The 16,217-nt window shown below is 32.9% G+C and overlaps 1 long non-coding RNA gene across 1 annotated transcript; it reads right to left on the reverse strand.

Moving 5' to 3' along the window:
* Positions 1 to 1,226: 1,226 nt before the first annotated feature.
* On the reverse strand, positions 1,227 to 5,789 carry LOC134261257 (uncharacterized). Its single transcript, XR_009990776.1, has 5 exons — positions 5,452 to 5,789; positions 5,056 to 5,127; positions 4,547 to 4,792; positions 4,125 to 4,250; positions 1,227 to 2,516 (listed from the first exon to the last, which is right to left on the reverse strand). It is a non-coding gene; the product is annotated as an uncharacterized LOC134261257 (long non-coding RNA).
* Between the last annotated feature and the right edge of the window lie 10,428 nt (positions 5,790 to 16,217).

Genomic DNA, 16,217 nt, shown 5'->3' on the forward strand with positions numbered 1-16,217 from the left:
CAATTTCAAATGTTACCTTCCAAAACAGGCACCATTTATTTTATTATACTGAATTGATTTCGGACGTCAGCAAAAAAAAAAAAAAAAAAAACCGTCGATCGTCTTTACGTTCAAGTATAGAAAGCTTTCACACTCACCGGTTCACTAATCTCCTTATTGTTTGTTTAATACTCGAATTAGAGTCATTTATCATATAAAGTTTCGTTATTTCTGGCTCGCAAGCATGTTTCCTACACTCGCAAGCATATATCGTCTGTCGTTTGTTGTTTTCAAGTAAGCTATATCGGACGCAAGCTTTTACTGACGTCAAGTTAATTCCGGTTCTTTCAAACGCGCACCTGACGTTTTGAGAATTCTACGGTGAACCGTACGCGCATAATTTCCACGCATGTGGCATTACCGTTGTGTTTCCCGTTGTCACGTGTGTTGCTAAAGCTCAGGGTAATCGAACGGATTGTTAACTGCGTCTAAACCAATCAGATTTTAGTATTTAACATGAAAGTATAATAACATAAATTATTCCAACCAGTCTTTATCTACGCAGTGATAATAAATTTTTTACAGAATTCTAAGGTATTACATAGTAATAATCTTTAAACATACTTGAACATAGTGCATATGATATACATTTCAATTCTTTCCAAAGAATATGCTATGCCACGCAATAGAGCTGATATAAAGTCTCTAGGTTGTCACAAAATGTTAAAGTTACAACAACTGAATTTTACCCAGGACAAAAGATCTATAGAAAATCTCCGATTCATTCTTTACTTATGATGTGAAGTTTGTAGGTTACAAATTATTGTCAAAGGTAGTTATCTCAATAATCCCATGCTTTGACCCTGACAAAGTGTCCTATAAAACTAAGTGTATTACTCTAACCTGTTCTGTGTAGTAAGCATGAAGTCTAATGGTTGATTGAAATATTCAAGATATTATTACATCACAGATCAGGGGACACTTACATCTTTATGGGGGTCCTATTGAGACCTATTAAATTCAAAATAGGACACACACACACAAACACAAACAAAATGTATTTACAGTTCCAGGAAAGTAATAATTGCACCAAAGCTAGCTTTTAAACATCTGTGTAAATTGTTAGGGGTTGTAGAAGTAAGATGAAAAATAAAAGGTTTAAATGTATACTTCTCATACATAACAACTGTCTTCAACATGAATTGGTAAAAATAAAAATCACATTTAGATACTTTGAAGTCTGGGAATTATTTTTTGAAGATCTCATACTATCAGAAAATCACAATATCAATTCTAGGATTTGATTAGAACTCAGTTTGTTAAATGACTGCAATTTATCTATTGTTGTGTATGACAGAATATGAAAGATATGAAGGGGAGAGTTTTTGACCTATTTTCCCCTTCATCATAGTTTAAAATATATATTATACCGGTCTTTATCTATGTAGTGAATATAGGAGTTTTACAGAAACCCTAGGTATTACATAGTAATAGTCATATATACACCCTTGAACATTGTTCATTTGATTAACATTTCAATCCTTTCCTAAGAATTTGCACCTAATTTTCATAAAGTCTATAAGTTATCACACAATGTTGAAGTTATTGCATTACAGGGATTACAGGATTCAAATCAGTAATCTCAGTAATTAACTTTTACCCAGGAGTAAATGATCCAAAAAATATCTATAGAAATATCTTATTGATTCTTCATCTGTGTACTTATGATGTGAAGTTTGTAAGTTACAAATTATTGTCAAAGAAGTCATCTCAATCTTATGCTTTGACCTTGACAAAGTGTCCTAAACAACAAAGTGTATTCCTACAACCATTCTATATGTAATGAGTATGATGAATATGGTATGATAAAGATATTCAAGATATTATTAAACCACAGATTATGGGACACTTGCATCTTTATTGGGGGTCTTACTGAGACCAATTTCAAATTCAAAAATAAACATAATACATACACAAACAAAATATATTTACAATTCCAGGAAAGTTAAATAATAACATTAAATTCAGCATCTGGATATCTGTGTAATTTCTAGGGGGTTGTAAAAATTAGATGAAAAATAAAAGGTTTAAATGTGTAATTACCATACATAACAACAGTCTTCAATATGAATTGGTCAAAATAAAAGTCACATTCAGATACTTTGAGGTCCGTAAGAATTAGTTTTTAAAGAGCTCATGCTATCAGAAAATCATATTTTCAATACTTGATTTGACTAGATCTCAGTTTGATAAATGATTACACTTTATCCAGTCCACTTTAGTCAGTGTCTGACAGTGAAAGATACAATCCTGACTTCTTTCTTTGTCATCCTGTAAACCACAGTCTATGATCGTACTGGTTAAATTAGTTGGAAATCATATTCATGTTCTTCTTAAATCCTCCATCTTTTTAAGTTTGATTTTCTTGTTTCAGTGTTCCAAGAGAGGATATTCTGTTAGTCTTTGCATAATCTGATAGTCTTTCACCATTCTGAGAGTAAACATAGATCATTTCCATAAGCCCTCATTAGAGAATCCTGAAAAATAAAAAAAAAAGTCTTAGTTAAAAAAAAAAATGTAATGTAATATAAGCTTGATGAAATTCTAAATATAGACAAAAAGGGTATAAATACAAGTTGTAACATAAGATTTTGACTTTCCATATTAACCATGGGTAACACCTCTAGTAAAGAAAAGAGTAAAGGAATGAGTAAAATTCAGTATGGAGAGAGAATTCTTTCAGAGAAAGATGTAGACAGAGGTATACCAGTTAAAATAAAAAAAGATGGCACTATTGAGATCATTTCTCAAGAATAATATAACCAGTTATGTCCAGAAAAGGATGATCCTAATGTTGTCAGAGATTATATAGAAAGACCCTTGATTGCAGAGGAAGCCAATGAAGAATATAACCATTTATTACCAAAAGAAGGTAAGAATTACTTGGATTACCCTGAAAGACCTTTGACTAGAGAAGAAGTCAAGTTTATAGATGATAAGAGAAAACAGTTGTCAGAAAAAAAGAATTGTTAAAGACACATGATTTTTAGCCCACAAAACCATTGGAGATACAAGGATTAATGGAGGAAGTCCAAACTGAACTCTTGGAAGACATTAAGGCTCATTATGAGAGTAACTTTCCAGTGTTTGTTTATTACAAAATTATGTATTCTGATTTTAAAAAAAAAGTTTTCACTTTCATTTGTTGTGCCTTTGACCATTTAAATTGACCTTATGATCAAGATTGTGATATAAACACTCTGACAATCATCTATGATGTCTCTATGATGTTTATCTCAAAAGATTGAATCAGGGTATTTGTGTTCAAAGAGCTGAAGAAACTATACAGACAGATCTAAGATTTTGGAAGATCTTGGGTAGTAGAAACACCAGGAAATTTTATTTCCACACAGTCAGATCATCTTGCATCGGTTATAAGGTTACAATCTTTATACATAGTCAAGAGGGTCATTAAGATTTCTTTTCTGGTCATCCTAATGAGCCACCTTATAGTATTCTTTCCCTTTGATATAATGTTAATATCAAATGGAAAATTCAGTCCAAGGTATTATTTTTATAAAAAGGAGAAGGTTTACAGCAGTCCCATACACTCAGAAGAAGATCTTGGGTAGTAGAAACACCAGGGAATTTTATTTCCACACAGTCAGATTATCTTACATCAGCTATAAGGTTACAATCTTTATACATAGTCAAGAGGGTCATCAAGATTTCTTTTCTGGTCATTCTAATGAGCCACATTATAGTATTCTATCCCTTTGATATAATGTTAATATTAAATGGAAAATTCAGAATTCATCAGCAATTGAAGTCAAAACTTCCTATCTTTACTAACTATGCTATTAAGGAAGTTGGGGGTTAACAAATTAGCCATATTTAACTTATTCTATAGATATGCTATCTTCAGCTGTTAAGTATCATTTGGCAAAGAAAAATTTCATACATTTTAGTTTTAAAATTTGATCATGAATTTTTATGCCTTTTCTTCTTCTTCTAAAGGAGATCAATATGGTTTAAACATGACCATGACCACCAAGCCCTTTTTATTTAAATATATCATTTACTTATCAATTCAAAAATATAAATAAATAAATTTAAATTACAATTGTATCTCAGTGAAACTTTACCTTCAAGTTTGTGTGTTTCTATGTTGGTTGACTAACTGTGTATTTCCAAAGGAAGAGCAAACAGTCTGAACTTCATAGAGAATTGATTATAGATGGTTAGGAACAAAACATCTTCCATGTTGATGACTGTAGAAATAAAACCATTTTGTTAATATGACAGAGTACTGTGTGAAATAATACATGTTTAAAACCTGAACAAACATGTACAATGCCAAAAAAAAAGTTCATGAATATATTTGTTTTTAATCTCGAAAAAACTGTTTTTAACAATAACTCCAGATGAGAAAAGTTCATCATGTTATCTATAGATAATAAAAAAAGCACAATTACTGTATTGATATCACAAATAAAATGATTATCAAATTAATTATTTAGACACTAACAGACTTTCTCTTAACAGCATATTCAATTTTGTTTAATACCTGTCAGTACTGCACACAGAAAAATACATTTTTTTAGCATCATCACAGTACAACATGTAGTCCTTAAATTTTTGAAAAGCTCATTACCAAGAAACAAAAGTGAAAATGAAATTATATGTATGCCATATATCACACATATTTAGAATCAAAACAAATGTAAATGACTTAGGATTAATCTTCTGTAAATTCCTCCTTTTCTCTTATTAGATTCCTAATTAATATCTCTTTGATCACCATTTAGTATGTCTGAATTCCATGGGAACATACAAAATGAATTATGAAATTATATCATCATTTATACAAAAGGACTTATTAATATTCTGAAGATCCCTTAATCATGTGTTAATGTATTTTAAGTTAAATAAGGGTGTGCTTATATATATGAATGTAAGTTAGAGACAATAGATCACATAAGTATTACACAGTAATTAAATTAACCATATAATCATGCTTAAATGCAAAGATGATCTTAATAGGAAATGTAAACAATTAAAACAAGACAAACTTACCAGAGATATCCAAACATATGCCTAATAAGCCAATCCATTAAATAATCCAGTGAAATAACATCTCAGTTGATCCTGATAAAAATCGTACAATTCAGTGATACACAATTAACCTCATTTACAATGTAAGTAAAGCAATAATTTACAGAAAAAAAGGGACAGAAATGTAAAAGATACCATGTATTTTACCAAAATTTAGTGAACATTTTTTGATTTAAATTCAATCATAGAATTACCCATCATAGAAATATTAAATGTACTATGAGTTACATGCAGGTTTTACAACTGTAAAACACATGAAATGAGGATAAATACAGCATTTACATTCAAAACAGATCTTTACATTATTATGATTAAATGCAAAGATGACCTTCATAGGAAATGTAAACAAAAATTTACCTGTGGAATATGTCTGTCAGAAAGGAGATTTCAAAAATGAACGCGGTCTCAACATTCACATGGCAAGAATGCATCAGGATGTTTACTTCAGTGGTCATAGAGAAATTGAGCTTTATACAAGAAAAGCTTGACAGCAGGAAAATCATCATAGAAAAGGAGAGGAAAAACAAAAGATAGTCCTACATTTTCTGAAAATCTCAGTTGACTTCTTAAAAACAAAAGTGAAAATAAAACTTTAATTTTACAAGTGTATGAAGTCATAATTCATAGGTAGCTCGCTGACTAGACTTTGTACAAAATCGTACACAGTACGATCAAAAGGTAAGTCCAACCTATTTTTGCACAAGACCCTAATTTTTTGCACACGATCCTTACAGATGATGCAACAGGTATAAAAACGCAGGTAAAATGTATTGATGCACACGGCCCTAATTTTTTGCACACGGTCCTTACAGGTGATGCAACAGGTATAAAAACGCAGGTAAAATGTGCACACGGCCCACAGCAGGTATATAAACCAGAGCTGGACATCGACGATCAGTCTTCGTTAGTACTTGGAAATAGACACAGGTAAAAAATGGAGCAGACAAAAAATATGACAGAGGAAACGGTGTATTGTTGGTGTATTAATGGAGAAACTTTAGGAGAATGGATGAAAACTAAAGAAGAAGCCATCCAGAATTTTTATGAAGGCAACAGAAATTATTTGAAATGCCCACCGAATTTAAAGTACAAAAAATTTTGGTTGGTAAAAAGAGTGGAATTGGATCCTGAAGATTATGATACCAGAGAGGAAAAATACTGTCTAAAGGAGAAAACAAACTATTGGGGTTCCTATAGGTCTATTTATAAAGTGTATGTATATTATCGCATCCCTTTATTGCCTGAAGGAAAACAATCTAAAGAAAAAGGAGAGGGAAAAAATTAAGAAGACAGTGTATGTTTGTATTTTCATTCTGAATAAAATTGCTGTGTTATCATCTGTCTTTTGTTATTTGTTATTGTTTTGAGGAAATCCAGTTTGAACCGGTTAGGCTAGACTGTCTAGACTGTGAAGCGTGACGTCATAATCAAATTCTTGAGTCGCTGCCAAAATCGTAGTAGCAGCGTATAGTATAATGTAAACACAGTGTAAACACCCCGTATTTAGGCGGCTATGTAATGAATTGACCCGGCTATCCCCCCACAGACCCCCCTAATCTGCACTCCCTTGACCCACCTATCCCCCAGGGGCTAAAAGTGCACTCAGTTGAACCCCCTATCCCCCAGGGGCTGCACTCAGTTGAACCCCCTACCCCCCCCCCCAGCCCCAAAAGTGCACTCAGTTGAACCCCCCGGCTAGGCTGCTTATACTACTTACGATGATGCTGATCGTTAAATATTATGTCCGGTCCAGTTAGCATTCCGTGCGGTAGATTGCATTTCGTTATGATGTAGATACAGTATTATATGCGGTGCTTTTTTTGTTATGATGATGATCTTTCGGAAGCTACCCTTCGGATATCCCTTGTTATATTCAGATTTAGTTTTACTCTTTTCGTTCTTAAATAAGAACATTCTTCATGATTTTTGGTTATCAATAATAATTGGGAATCAACCACGCTTAAGCGGAATAATAATTTATGTGCCACATAATATTTATCTCTATATCATTATATATTTTTTATTCATTCAGTTTGACAAAAACCACTGTAGCGCAAGTATAAATATAACTAGACGAGCTTGTTGCAAAGCAACAAATAAGTCTTCCGTCTAATTCTGAAGACGATGATATCGAGATTGATAGACATTTACGGTCATGTGTGCAAAAAACAAGCCATTTACAAATATTTCCGGTCTGACCGGAAGTGACGCCATTTTAATGACTTTAACTGATCTCTGCCTCTGCTGTTTATTATTTTGAACAACTTTCCTTCTATGATGCTTAACAAATTGTCAACACTTTTTGAGATATCAGATAAAACGTTTTGGCCCCTATGGATCCTTTATTTTAGGGGCCAGCCCTTTTTCCTAGATATCATTTGAAAGGTCATGCAATTCTACACTTTTTTTGTTCTATATGTTTAAACAAAATATTTCCAGGTAAAAAGTTATTGTAGAAAAGGTGTTAGAAATTTTGAAATTCATTATGGGACTATTTTCCGGCCATAGCGAGCGCCGGCGCTTCGTACTTCCGGTTGTTGTGATATACAAAGGGCACTTCTCCATAGGTTGCTCTAGCATCACTGAGAATTTCACGCTTCTGTGTTAAGTGCTTTTTGAGAAAACTGCCGGACAAAGTGACCCTCTATAAATCACTAAATCGCAGAAAATTCCGAACCGGAAGTGACGTCATCAAAATAAAAAATTATATTTCTAGATTTTTTGATGTTCTATCAGACCTGAAAGTTTCATGAAAATCGATGGAGCCCTTCTCGAGAACTCGCGCGCACAAAATCGGTAAGAAAAAAAAAACAATAATAAAAATAGTGGAAAAGAAACCTAAGAATAACAGTAAGGTCTTCCGCTGAAGACGGAAGACCTTAATAATACAGTCACATGGATTTTCTTATATCAATACAAATGCATCACGTATGAAGTTACAAATAATTCTTGTATATATTTAACATCTGCTGAATTTTAAAAAAGAATTTCATAATTTATACATGTATTATTATAAAGTGTACAAAACTGACTTCTTAGTTCAGACGGGGATCCAGAATATTTTTTTTCAAGGGGGGGGGGGCACCCCAGTCCAAAAAAATAAAATCCAAACCAGAAGTTTCTTAACGAGCAAAAAAAAAAAAACCAATAATAAAAAATACCCCAAACTTTAAAAATATATTTCTTGTGTGTGTGTGTGGGGGGGGGGGGGGGGGGTGGAATCTAGTGTTTCAAACCTCTGACTTTTCAAACCAATTTAACACAAATCCGTGGTTACCAGAAGGGAGTCAGCGTTTTCCGAGGGGGTCCAGGGTTACTTTTTTCTTGCTTTAGTATATAAATTTGATATTTCTGCAAATTCCGGGGGGGGGGGTCCTGACCCCACTCTAGATCCGTGCATGATAAGTTGTTTATAAAGAGGGCGTACACAAATAAAAAATGATGTTCATCTTCAATATATCTATCATCTCTTGGGTAACATAATCTGCCAACCTCTATCCCCCAGCCCCCTCCTAGCTCTCTCTTTTTTACATGTACTGCATACCATAAAATAGATGGAATTTTATTTTCCTCTATTACCTTACTTCTTATCTTTTAAAAACAATTTAATAAGTTCATGGAGTATTAATTATTAACTGCTTTTATCAGAGACATAAATAATACGCGCATTTTATTTATTGTACTGAATATTCAACAGTTGATTGAAAGAAGAACCGAATTTTTAACACAGTTCCGAAGGGTAGCTTCCGAAAGATCATCATCATAACAAAGAAAGCACCGCATATAATACTGTGTCTACATCATAACGAAATGCAATCTACCGCACGGAATGCTAACTGGACCGGACATAATATTTAACGATCAGCATCATCGTAATAACAGAAATACTATACATAATGATGAATATACTGTATATAATGTGAGAAGCACATAATATATTGTTGTGTTTACTGCATATAATGTTAGAACTACCGCATATAATGTTAAAAGCACTTCATATAATGATAGATGTACATAATATAATGACATATCTACATCGTATAATGAAAGAAGTACTGCATATCATGGAAGTTGTACACGATATAATGTAAAAACTACTTCATATAATTGAAATAGTACCGCATATAATGAAGGAAACACTGCATATAATGTTTAATCCACATATAAGACAGTACAGGCGTTCCATAGACTAGATTTTGACAGATACTTACCGCTGCATTATAAAAAGCAATAACGAATTAATTCAAATTATTCATGATGTATAAGTCAAACTTTGAAAACAAAACGTTTTTTAGTCAAACTTTGAAAAACTAAACATTTTTTTTATACCTGTGGCCCCAACCCGCCCCCCTCCCCTTCTTCCAAAAAAAAGACAGATTTTTTTTTTCTAATGAGAACATGACTTTATATTCCTGGGAATTATGTAGCAAATTATGTTGTTTTGAACACATGAGATCAAAATACCATCTTTTTTTTTCAAAGTAATATAATTATATTTGGTGTTTATAAATAAAGATAATTTTAAGAACAGATTGATTTTCGGTAGTGAGAAATTAAGATATTTCACAGGGGGTTGGCCCCAGCGTGTTATTTAATTTGAAAAAAAATCATATGCGGTAATAAGATAAAATATCTTTTTTATTGATACTTTAAATGATTAAAATAAAATATAAGAAACCGGGAGCAAGCCCCTGTAAGCTAACTTTATTCTCAGTGCCCGAAATTTTGCATGTTGACAGAAATGGTATTTAAAGATTACGATCTAGACAAAATTATAAATCACAAAAAATAGATTTTGCGGTAATGACATTGAAATAACTTTAAATGTTAGATCAAAGATTCGATATAAAATGCGTAAAACGTAGAAATTTAATGAGGTTTGACCATTAAGTCACCATTAAGCTCGGCTTAAAGGTGGCTTTATGGTAGTAGCTTAATGAAGTTTGGACATTAAGCACAGGTCTGTAAGTTGCAGCTTAATGGTGGCTTAATGGTGGCTTAATGGAGTTAACTTCTTTAAGCACCATTAAGTCACCATTAAGCAATTGCTTAAAGGTGGTCTTTCGTCTTGTGAAAGGGATTGAAGAAATGAGGAAAAAACGGCTCGACGAGTTGTAATGCATTTTTTGCTTCAAAATATGGGAAATCACAAGTGACAGTTACATTAATTAATCAGACTTACAGAATAAAGAATGTAAATAAGAGACATCTTAATAGATGGCTTCAGCAATTTATTATTTTTTTTTTGGAGGGGGAGGGGGGTATTGGTTACTGAATGATTAGCAAACGACAAGAAGTCCGAAACATAGGAGATCGGACGGAAACGTTCAATGGTGCCTGACGTTGTCAAAGAAAGACAAACGTATAGAGTGTCTGACATGTGATTTTTTAATTTGCCTTATGCTACTGTTTAAAAAATTTTGACAGGGCTTAATTATGAAAAGAGTGAGTGTATAATGGTACCAAGAATTCTTAAAGAAAGTGGAATTGGTGAAAGTGTGTTCGAATCACATATAATTTTTTTAATGAAACAAGGGGAAATGCTTAAAGTATGACGGTGCGTATCCGTCAAATGACGTTATATTTAGCTGCGGCGACTCCCATAAATGCACATTGTTTAAAATCGGATATTTTGGAAAGTATACCTCACATTCTTTTGAATTTTTTAGGTCTGATTTGAAATGAATGAAGCTTCCATCATAAAAAACTTTGTTGCTTTACGTGAATTTATAGCAATTTCATCAAAGTTGTTACATTACTCTTGGATCAACCCTCGTATAAATAATAAAAAGCTAAATTTTATTTAGAGAAAGCACAAATCGTCTACATTCTATTCACAGGTAAACAATCACATTTACACTGTGGTGCTAAATGGAACAGCGTTATCGCAGCATGGTGACCTAATTTGTTTCTCTTTTGCGAAACGATCAGTCGTATTTTAGAGCTGTACATGTAGTAGAATAGAAGTAAAGTCCTTTGTATCGCTAACGCCTCGGCTTTTATTTTTCAAACTACATTTCTCGACCTCGGAGGTTATTCTGCATTATTCACGACAACGCGGACTTTATTTCTTTAATAATTGACTATTTGTAATTTTATATCGAACAAAGACATTGGGAATATAAATATACTATGATGAATGACAATTATATTTTGATACTAACCCTCTTCGGCTTTATTAAGTCTGAAGTAAATCTTTACGTCATATATACTTTTGACAGCCTGAAGATCCACATACCACCATGTTGGATTAAAGGCATCAGTGGAAGAACATGTGGACATCGATCTATCTACAGCATGACTAGAAATATCTTTTTTTTGAGCCTTGTCAACGTGATCTGTCGGTTTGTGTGCAGATATATCATCTATAAAAATTGAAAAAAGATTTCATGGTTGAATACGAAATTACATTCTTTTCAAACATTTAAAGCAATACCCCGGTATGAGCTGCATATTTGACATCGGAAATTTTTTGTTGCAATTTTTTAATTAATATTTCAATGATAGAAAAATAGAACATTTATAAACCTCTATTGCTCATATTTGCGAAGGAAGAGTTTTTATAAGCGTTAATTGAAGCAAAATTGCATTATTGTCGTCCTGTACAATAGTGATTTCTTATATAGTACTTTATATTCGATTCTACAGAAATTTTTCTTCCTAAACATTTTTAAACTTTATTTTGGTCTTATTGATCATAAGGTTTTAAATTACATACAAATTAATTTACCAGCAAAATAAAATTATCAAAAATGCAGCCCATATTGTTTTAAAAAAGCGTTTATAAATAATTTTTCGATATGATTAAGATGTACCATCTGGTAGCGAGATTTGCCATAATACCGTAATATTTTCATGCCCCCCTCAAAGAAGGGAGGGTACATTGCTTAGCTGCTGTCTGTCGGTCTGACGGTCGGTCTCTCGGTCCATTCCTTTCATTATCTTCACAGAGATTGCACATACTGAAATGAAATTTTGTATACAGGTTTATCAGATATACGAGGGTTGTTCCAAAAGTAATGTCACGACTTTGATAAAATTGCTATAAATCGGCGTAATACAACAAAATTAAACATGATGGAGGCTTTATTCATTTCAAATCAGACCTGAAAATTCACAGGAATATGATGTATACTTTCCAAAATATCGGATTTTAAGTGCTTTTATGGTAGTCACCGCACCTTAATTTAACGTCATATGACGGGATACGCGCCATCATGTTTTTAAGCGTCTTCCCTTCTTTTCATTAAAAAATATTTGTGATTAGCAAACAATTCCACCAATATCACATTCTTTAAGAATTCTTGGTACCATTATACACTCACTCTTTTCATAATTAAGCCCTCTGTCTAATTTTTTGAACAGTAGAATATAAGACAAACTTGAAAAATTACATATCTCTCTATATGTCTGTCTTTTTTGACAACGTCAGACACCATTGAACGTTTCCGTCCGATCTCCTATCTTTCGGTCTTCTTGTTCTCTGCTAATCATTCAGTGACCAATCACCCGCCCAAAATTACTGAAACCATCGATTAAGATGTCTCTTATTTACATTCTTTATTCTGTAAGTCTGATTGATTAACGAAAATGTTGCTAGTGAGATTACCATATTTTGAATCAAAAAATACATTACAACTCGTCGAGCTATTTTTTTCACATTTCAACAATCCCATTGTTCAATTCAACAGAGTAAAACTACAATGTTTATGATCACAAATACCAATGCCGTCATTTAATTTTCAATTAAAGACTAGAAAATGACCTATATTGTTTCTTTTAAAAAAATGTGGAGATTAGGTGCTTTTTTAGAATCTTTTTATGTTTTTTTTTTCATTCTCGGAAAAATTACATTTTTGAACGTAACATTCAGTCTGTTATGATGCAGCGACACCCCGTATGCTCTATGATTTAAACATCTATAAAATAAATTCAAATAAACATCATTAAATGAAAATTTCAATGTAAATTATATTTGTATTTGTGCATCTTAAAATATTTTTTTTTACACCTCAATTTTTTTTTTCAAAGCGATCTTAAGGCCTGTTCATGCAAATTAAAAAATATATACGTTTGATAACTGAAGATTTTATCTCGATTACGTAACTTAGTTTGGTATATTTATTTATTTACTTCTAAAAGCACATTAGAAAAAAATGTTCATTATTCTAGTCCTCTTAATTCTACGGCCAGGTGTGTTATAGTATTGACGATTTCACAAAAATATAAATTTAATGCTTATATTTACATTTTCTAATTTCCCCTCTTCATAATTTTTTATTCCGTTAAACACTTAAGTGAATTTAGTGCACTTCAAAACCTGTGTGCTTACCTGTAATTGGCGTAAGAGCCTTTTGTGAAGTCGGTTTACGGTCTTTGGACAAACAATTTAAATTTTCATTAGAAGAATATGCGAATATGCATGCTGGTATCGGACTGGTATTGTGTATATAATATATATAATAAATAATATTCTCAATTTATGTTTTTACAGCTTGTTAATTGATATCAAGAGAACGATGGAAAGTTGCAATACCAGATTCGTGGTAAGAAAGAAGTTTGTTAGCTATCATTGAGTTAAATACAGACTGACACGACCGGTGTGAGCGATGGGCAGGCGTTGCTCACTCCTCTGGCACCTCATAGGCGTCGGAACCGGGGAGGGGGGGGGGCTAGGGTCGAAGTTTAAACCCCCCACCCCCACCCCACGAAATAGGATTTTCGTGTTTGGGAAATGGACATTATTCTTTTTTTTTTTTTTTTTTTTGCTTGTCAGTATTTTTTAGAAGGTAAAGAAAATTATTTTTACACTTAGCCCCCCCCCCCACTTTCAATTTGCTTCCGACGCCAATGCACCAAATCCCATTTTTGATGTTTTAGAGGTCCGTGATTGCTCTGCTCCTATTTTGTATTGTTTAAGGACGTTTGAGCTTGAATATTGTTTGTATTCTCCTTTGGAAATTTTTATCAGTAGTATTTTACTAGTTCTTGCAAATAGCGCGCTGTAAATGGAACAACTTTCCTTACAATTGTTTTATATACAAGACATAGTCATCAATTTGATTTAGGATTCCCTCTAACTTTTGTTCTTTATGTCCCTTTTATCGATGTTCCCTCTCATTTATCTAACGTAGTTCGAAAACGGCTAAAGAGGGGAGGGGGGTATATCGACGTGCCCTTTATTTGAATTTTACCGAAAAAATCAATCATCAATATAATTGATAAATAGGTTTTAGATTGACTAGGTGACACATTTACATTAGCAATGCACAGTAATGGCCTTATTACTTCCTGGTTCTAGTATACACACTCAAAAAAACCCCGAAAGAATCACAACTAGCAATATTCTACTAAAGATAAAAAACATACTAGAATATTTTAGATACAAACCATATCCGGATGAAATATCCACGCTGAAAAACTTTAAAAGTAAACACATAAATATAAAACGCATATTTCTAACTTTTCTTTCAGGTGTTTACATGCACATTAATGTGCATTCAGTCAAGGACAACGTCGTGATATTTTTAGACCAATCTGTCAAGATAACATTATAGTAAAAGACGTTTTTTGTCCCCGGTTTTTAATTCAATAAAAATGTTTGAAAACATTTAAATATTTAAATATTTGTACAGTACAGGAGCCGATAATTTTGCTTATCAGCTCTTTAGCTGGATCGTTTCCGTATGCATGCAAATTAAAAACATATACGCATGATAATTGAATATTTATCTCAATTAACTTAGTTTGGTATTTTCTTATGTGCTTCTAAAATTAGAATAGAAGAGAATGTTCATCAGTCTAGTCCTGTTAACTCTAGAAGAGATTGAAAGATAAAACGTCCATATTTGTCGGCTTAAAACACACCCCCCCCCCCCCCCCCGGAAATGCAAGAAATGGAATCAGGCTCAAAGGATGAGTAAGCATCCCCTATTGACCGGTAATGCACACCATGAGCACGTATTATTCAAATAGACTGAGTATTCTATAGTCAGTTTGTAAGACATTGTCTGAATTCGAACATTTATTAGGGATATCAGAATCTATAATCAGACTATTTTAAAAATCAATAATGTAGTTTGTTGGGTATGCCAGGGCATCAACGATATTTGGAAACGTGGGATAATTTGCGTAACAGATGAAGCATATTAGGCCTCCTTAGCTTTTGACCTTTCGCTTGGAAAAAATTACATTTCGATTGAATTATTTAGAAATAGACTCACCTTATTTTCAAACAGATATCAAAGCTAGAGAAAACAAGTAGAAATGTCATCACAATGACCTTGTCAGAAAATACAGTTAATCATTTTGGCAAATGCTGACTCACGTTTTTCATACAAATTGTTAGTCCATTATTTATACACTGAATTGACGACGTATTTTCCGGTTATTTTCCGATCACGAAAGGAGCACACGGCGGGTGTGACCGGTCTGCAGAGGGTGACCACTCCTCCATGGCACCTGATCCCACCTCTGATATTTTGGAAGTCCGTGATTACTTTGCTCCAATTTTGTATTGTTTAATCAACTCTGATATTGTATAATGTTCGTTATCTCCATATCCCACATACAAAGGACACTCGAAGCGCATTGGGGGTTCTCGATGAGCATGAGATAACATTGAATTAATAGTCCTTACAGAAGTTCTCAGAAAGTCATATGGATAAACGTACTGTCACTCTGTATGCCATCAGGTTTGTCGTATGAAAATTTTAAAGATAGTGTTTGCATTTTGTGCAGCTCCAACAAAAAATTTGGTTTACGGTCTTTGGATTGGAAGATTAAGATTGCTAGTATCGGACTGGGATTATGTTCGAAGGTGTCCCAAAATTTCGTAGCCTGAGCTCATATCTTTTTAAGAAATTAATAAAACTTTATAAACTCTGGGATGTTACGCGCGATGTTGGTGACGTTTGACGTTACGCTTTTATAGCGCTACGGAAAAATTGACGTAATGCTTCCTATTGTGTTACTTGCTTGACTGATACTCTATCGCTATCTCTTTTTACTTGAAATACGAGTTTAAAAAGTCATAGGCTATTAGTAATTAAACTAATGAACATTAAGGGCGCTTTGGATTTGTATATATCTGATAAATTTTATTAAGTACTCAAAGCAGTCTT

Source organism: Saccostrea cucullata, unplaced genomic scaffold (assembly GCF_032062105.1).
Source record: "Saccostrea cucullata isolate Sc308-1 unplaced genomic scaffold, CSIRO_AGI_Scuc_v1 ctg12252, whole genome shotgun sequence".
NCBI classification, from domain to species: Eukaryota; Metazoa; Mollusca; class Bivalvia; order Ostreida; family Ostreidae; genus Saccostrea; species Saccostrea cuccullata.